This window comes from Strongylocentrotus purpuratus, unplaced genomic scaffold, assembly GCF_000002235.5.
Source record: "Strongylocentrotus purpuratus isolate Spur 01 unplaced genomic scaffold, Spur_5.0 spur5_scaffold_3, whole genome shotgun sequence".
NCBI lineage: Eukaryota > Metazoa > Echinodermata > Echinoidea > Camarodonta > Strongylocentrotidae > Strongylocentrotus > Strongylocentrotus purpuratus.
In genome coordinates this window covers 4,398,528-4,405,574 of record NW_022145609.1, presented here as the reverse complement: position 1 = coordinate 4,405,574, position 7,047 = coordinate 4,398,528, and positions in this window count along the sequence as shown.

Here is a 7,047-nt window from a genome sequence, read left to right as displayed (position 1 = left end):
CACAATGTTGTTAACGTAGTTGGTTGCCACTTGTACTTAGTAACAAGATGATGATGATGGTAATGATGATGGTGAAGATGATGATGGTGATAATGATGATGATGAAGATGTTGGTGGTGATGATGGTATAATGATGGTGATGATGACGAAGAAGATGATGATGGTGGTGAGGATGGTGATGATGGTGATAGTGATGGCGATGATTGTGTGATGATGAAGAGAATGATGATGATGGTGATGAAAATAGTGCAATGGCAATTTATGATCAGATGGTAATGATGATTATGACAATCATAATTTTAATGATGAGAATGATAAGATGATGATAGTGATGATGATGATGATGATGATGATGATAAGAGAATGATGATGATGATGATGAGAATGATGAGAATGATGATGAAAATAGTGCAATGGCAATTTATGATCAGATGGTAATGATGATTATGACAATCATAATTTTGATGATGGGAATGATAAGATGATGATGGTGATGATGATGAGAATGATGATGATAATGATATTTATGACGAGATGATGGTGATGATGATAGTGATAGTGATGATGAGAATGATGATGATGATGAGAATGATGATGATGATGATGATGATAGTGATAGTGATGATGATGACAGTGATGATGATTGTGATGATGATGATGAGAATGATGATGATAATGATATTTATGACGAGATGATGGTGATGATGATAGTGATAGTGATGATGGTGATGATAATGATGGTGATAGTGCCAGTGATGATGATGATGATAGTGATAGTGATGATGATGACAGTGATGATGATTGTGATGTTGGTGATGAAAAAAGTGCAATGGCAATTTATGATTAGATGGTAATGATGATTATGACGAGATGATGGTGATGATGATGATAGTGAAAGTGATGATGAGAATGATGATGATGATGATGATGAGGATGATGATAGTGATGATGAGAATAATGATGATGATGATGATAGTGATGATGATGATGAGAATGATGACGATAGTGATAGTGATGATGATGATGATAGTGATGATGAGAATAATGATGATGATGATAGTGATGATGATGATGAGAATGATGATGATAGTGATAGTGATGATGATGATGATGATGATGATCATAGTGGTAGTGATGGTGATGATGATGATAGTGGTAGTGATGATGATGATGATGAGAATGATGATGAGAATGATGATAGTGATGATGAGAATGATGATGATGATAATGATGATGATGATGATAGTGATGATGAGAATAATGATGATGATGATGATAGTGATGATGATGATGAGAATGATGATGATAGTGATAGTGATGATGATGATGATGATGATAGTGGTAGTGATGGTGATGATGATGATAGTGGTAGTGATGATGATGATGATGAGAATGATGATGAGAATGATGATAGTGATGATGATGATTCTAATTTCATACATGATGTGTGATACATGGTAAAAAGAAGGAAGGAAGGTGATGATAGTTTGGAAATCGAGATGAAGAGCAGATAGACAACCCATACTGGGTTATGAATGATGGAGATTATGAGAGAGAGCAAGAGAGAGAGAGAGAGAGAGAGAGAGATGGTGGATCAGAGAGCGTAATGGGGATAGAGAGAGAAAGAGAGTGAACAAAAAAGAGGAAAAAACAACAATTGGAATGAGATAGTCTAAGGAGATTAAGAAAGCACACCGCCTTTTTCAAACCGTGGAACTCTGTTTTCATTAACCACAAACAATCCATCTGCTAAATCTAGGTTATGTTTACTCCAGTCTCGGAGTTCAACACGTGTTTATCTTCCCATATACATGAATAACAAACCTTGTTGAGTGTCATAACAATATCTTTATTGTTAAATAGTGTGTTTTCTGCTATTTGCTTTTAAAAACATGTTATGATGAATAGAACTACTGTAACAATGCTTGTGAAATGTGGATCAATGATGTACCGGATTGGTGCAAGGTTGACATGCGCACAACTGTCACAGGTGATGTAAATACTGGCGGAGCCATTATCTGTGATTGGAGGGGGTGAAGGGTGGTGCTTCTCAGTTGCCCCCGATGACCGAAGATACTTCTTAACCATGGCGATGACGTCTTCGCTTTTGAGTCATGGCGCCCCAGATGTCCATCAGCCCTGCTTATAAGACGGCGCTGAGGGTGTACAGGTTGTCGGTGCTTCTGTATTAATACATCTGAGCACTGTTTTCCCAGCGTGTGGTCATATTGTAAATGAGTTGGTGGTGGTGGTGGTGGGGGGGGGGGGGGGCACACCCTGCGGACCCCCTTTAGCACCCCCAAATCCTTGCCAGATTGTTGGTTTGAATACGTTGGGTTTCATTGTTCGTTTGAACTTGGGTAGACATAGGAGGCAACTTGTTTCTATTAACAACCAAGACTAAGGTAGGAGAAACGTATTTTATTATGGTCTTAGCCTGTAATGTCGCGATGAAAATATGCATTGCTGCCCATATAGTTGTTATATTAATCACCATTATTCATGCAGTGATTGAGAGAATATGATTTAATCTCGATAAATAGCATGTTCATGTTCTCAGAACCTTATCGACAATGACTTCATGAAAAATGGTTAGAAAAATTTCATGGGTAACAGTGTCTTTTCATATATATTAGCCGTTTTGTTTGTTTAAGACCATTCTGATATAGACATTGGTATTCAGAGTATTATATTCATTTTGTTACACAATATATTTGGAAATTTGATAAATGAAGTCCATCTGGCTTATAATAATCTAATGGATATTGGAAACTTATTACTATAAAGCTTTCTCGTTATAATTACAGTACTGGATCTTGATTCGAAGGTACCTGATTCGTTTTCTTATTTTATATCCTTTCACGCTATTGTATATGTGTTTGATATTGGATAACAAATTGCAAGTTCAAGTTCAAGTTGATGGGGATGAATAGGAGATGGTGTGGGTGCGTGTATGTGTGTGTGTGTGTCGTTTGTCGCATGGAGGGGGAGGGGGTAGTAGTGTGTTTGGTTTGATGGGGTTATTTGTTTTATGTTACAACTGATCTCTTTTAATTTGTATATGTATTGAAAATGAATTGAATTATCAATGTCAAGATGAAAATCAACTATATTTCTGAGAATGATTTGTATTGTTTTGAAAATCTGTTCATCTACAGCAAAAGCAAAATACATGTAGTTATTTATTTTATATCCTTAATCCATTTGTTTCCAGTACAAATCAGTGCATTTCCATGACTCGAGTGATATCTATTGAGGTCTGAGATACTTCCATTCATTCATTTCCTGTGTCTCCTTAAAAATCAATAATTTTGTTGACTTACAAAGAAGAACGAGAAGCCGTAAAACTGTCGATTTTCTGTTATACAGATTGTTTCAATTCAGACATAATTTTCAAAAATACACTTTTAATTTCACAAAATTCACAAATGCAATTATAGTAATCTTTTAACAGTCCTTATGGTAATATCAAACTCGAAAAAGGAATCACTGTCGAGGAAAAAATAAATTTTGGACTCGTCCTCCTTTTTCAAGTTTTTTACACAATAGTTCACATATGAAAGGACACTATTGTAAAGAAAAATAATTAGCCTTTTGAAATGGTATCGCATAAATAGAAATGATGAGAATATTGCAAAGAAAACTTCCTCAGAAAATCGATTTCCAATTCTGTATTTCACAGAATGAATTAGTTAAATAACAGAAAGAATTTCGAAACTATATTCAACATTTCCCCCTTCAAAAGTACAATTAGGATTTCTTGTAACATTATTGAATAGAATAATGTTGGTCAGATGGTATTTTATAAGCAATATTAGCAATTATTGCTAGGTAAAATAGGATCGACTTAAAGATAAAGGTGAGTTCTGGTAAAAAAAAGAAAAGAAAATGAATTTTCACAGAATCAAACGAAACTTACACTGAATGTTCGAAATTACAAAATAATGTCATTTGCCAAACAATTTTGGTTAAAAAAATGTATACTGGCTGAGTAATGAGCAAAGAAAGATTAGAAAATCAAGGTTAGTAGCGGCCCGACATCATTTGTGTAGTCCCATATACATTTTTTTGTGTTTGTTACTTTACCAAGACTGGGCCAAGTTTATCATGATTTTGATGACTCCAGAACTTTGCAGTACACACCAATACTATGAAACATATTACATGATCTACCTCAGGCGCGGATCCACGCGGGGGGGGGGGGGGCCGACGGGCCCGGCCCCCCCCCCCCGAAAAAAAGGAAAGGAAAGGAAAGGAAAGAAAAGAAAAGGAAAGGAAAGGAAAGGAAAGGAAAGGAAAAGGGAAGAAAGAAGGGCTACAACACGAGTTAGGAGTGGACCCAGGGCCCTCATCTATCCGTTTATAGGCTAAGCTCCCGCGGTTCAGCTGGACATGCGCCGAGCTTTGGATTGTTTTAAGGTCAAAACAGCCATAATTCGTGTTTTAGGCCTATATATTATGATAGAAACAAAATGCCGATGAACTCTCTACACTAGGGCGTACAAGTTACAACGTTCAAAAGTATTTCAGGACTCGGTTAACTTCAGGTCCATCTGTCAAATCATCATGCTGTTACACAGTGTACAGGATCCGCGGTATGGCGGGGCTCGAGCCCCCCCCCCCCCTCTTATTTGAAAAAGTATTTTAAAGAGAAATAGAAAGAAACCAACCAAGGGCAAGGCCCCGGAAAAAACTTTTTTTTCCTGCAAAATGCGAGACCACATATTTTATCTACATAAAGCGCGACTTAGCAAACGTAATTAAGGAAAAAAGCACGAAAAAATAGCAAATGCGAAAATTAAAAACACGGAGGCATCGTGAAGCATGTCGGCAACCAGTAACGCTTCCAAATTCGGCAGTTCGCGTTTTCATAAAATTAGATCCGTAAAAGTGGTCGTAAAAGCCTGATTTATTCAGAAAGTTACCCATTTTTATCGCCGGAATCTGGGTAAGAACACTGCATTCAGTTGAACAGGTGCACAGAAGACGACCTGTCAGTCTAAATTTTTCTTTTTCAATCTGCCCATAATATTTATTATATGTAAATTATACCGAATAAAATTAGTCTCATGCACATCGTTTATTAGTGTCACAGATGGGTTGTTACTGTTACACTATATGGACAGATTGGATAGATGCGTAAATCATTAAAAATTAAAATCAGTATACGATGCGAAAAGGATTCTTCTCCAGCTTCCGGAAACCAACCTGGGATTTGTGTTGTGTCCTGCAGGACGTAATTACTCACCTCTTTTGCATAATGTGTGCGTGAGATTTGGTACTTTCTTATACGTGCCCCTTTTCATCTCCGATGAGTGCATACCCTTATTAAAATTTGAGAGGTGCCCCTTTTAAGTCTGTAATAAGTGCCCCTTTTCATCTCTGATTAGTGCCATTTTCCTTCTGAAAATTGCACTTTTTCCGTTGTCATAAGTGCCTATTTTCATCTCTGGTGAGTGCCCCTTATTAAGTGCGAGGAGTGCCCCATTTTCACCTCTGGTAATTCCCCTTTTTACTTTGACATGTGCTCTTTTTCATTTCAAATAAGTGTTATTTTCCCCTTTGGATATGTGCCCCCTTTTCCTTTCCCTATAAAAAGTGCTCCTAATTTAAAGGGATTAAGAGGAACTTTTCTTTAATTTCACCCAAGTGTGGCTCGCTACGCTAGCTCGTATTTAAAGTTGATATGATTATGGTTCATATTAAAGATCTTTTCAGTCTTTCATGATTAGATTGTGCTTAAAACCCCATCAGGATTTTTTTCTTCTATATAAGATGTAATTTTTTTCACTGCGACCTCACAAATCCAAATTTTTTGCTCGCTCGCTTCGCTCGCTCGCAAAAATTATTCTTACCATCAAAAACCAACTACAAAGTAAATTTGTGATGCTTGAACAGTATGAACCATGTTAAGAGAGAAACAGACATTGAAATCATCCCTGTAATCACATTGTAGGGGTATATACCAGTGTCTAAAAAAAACTGTAAATTTTCGCTTTGAGGTAGGTGCCCTTTTCTCCCGGAAAGTGCCCTTTATTGTTGATGCCCCCCACATTCTTTGAATGACCTCATTTGCCCCTGGCCTGCTCAAACCTCCGAGCTTCCAGGGGCGCCGCCCCCTGGACCCTACGCCAATTTACGCTACGCTCTACCTACTTTATCCCCCACCCCTACTTTGAAAAACGTTCACCGGGGCCTGATGTAAGGTGTTTAAAGCTGCAGCCCGAATCAAGTTATTGCTGTCTGCCCATCACAACTGCTGCACTAGTCTTGTACTGACTGATTTTGACAATCAAGTGATACCCGAGGTATTAGGAATCTGTACCGTGTCAATTGTGGTTGTCAACATTATTGCAATTGAAGATCTTGTTTAGAAATGAAATAAAAAGGATAAAAGATATACTTTATGGACACCTGATCTTGATGAGGGAATCATTGTTGTGTTTAGTTATTGATATATTATATCAATATTAAACACTTACACCTAGAGGCAGTGTTTAACATTTAACATTTAACATTTTGAAATCGGGCCAAAAAAAATAAATAAAATAAATCGCCGAAGGGGGGGGGGGGGGTTGTTCTAAAATACACACATTAAAAAAAAACTAAAGGTGGGTTTAACCCCCAAACCCCTCCTCCCCCCCCCCCCCCACTCCCCCCTGCGTACGCGCCTGCCTAGAGGTACCGGTGCCATGAATACCAGTGTCCTAAAAACTTTTTGTCACAACGGGCGGACTGCACACATAGTCCCACTTCTTGTGTTTACAGTCTTTTCCTCCTATCATAAATTTATGCTGGAAAAAGTCACAAATTTTAAATGATATCCTGGCAAAAAGTATACACCAAATCGCACAAATTGAGTTTACAAATTCGACTTTTCTTCAGCTTTTCAGGGGGACACATCCCCCCTCAGACTTTCCCTGTCCCAGAACTCACCTTTATCTTTAAGACAGCCAGTCAAGACATCGTTTATAATACATAATGCGAAGGGAATAGACTGCATTTTACTTTCGCTTTTTGCCCTAAAATATGAACTTATTAATACAG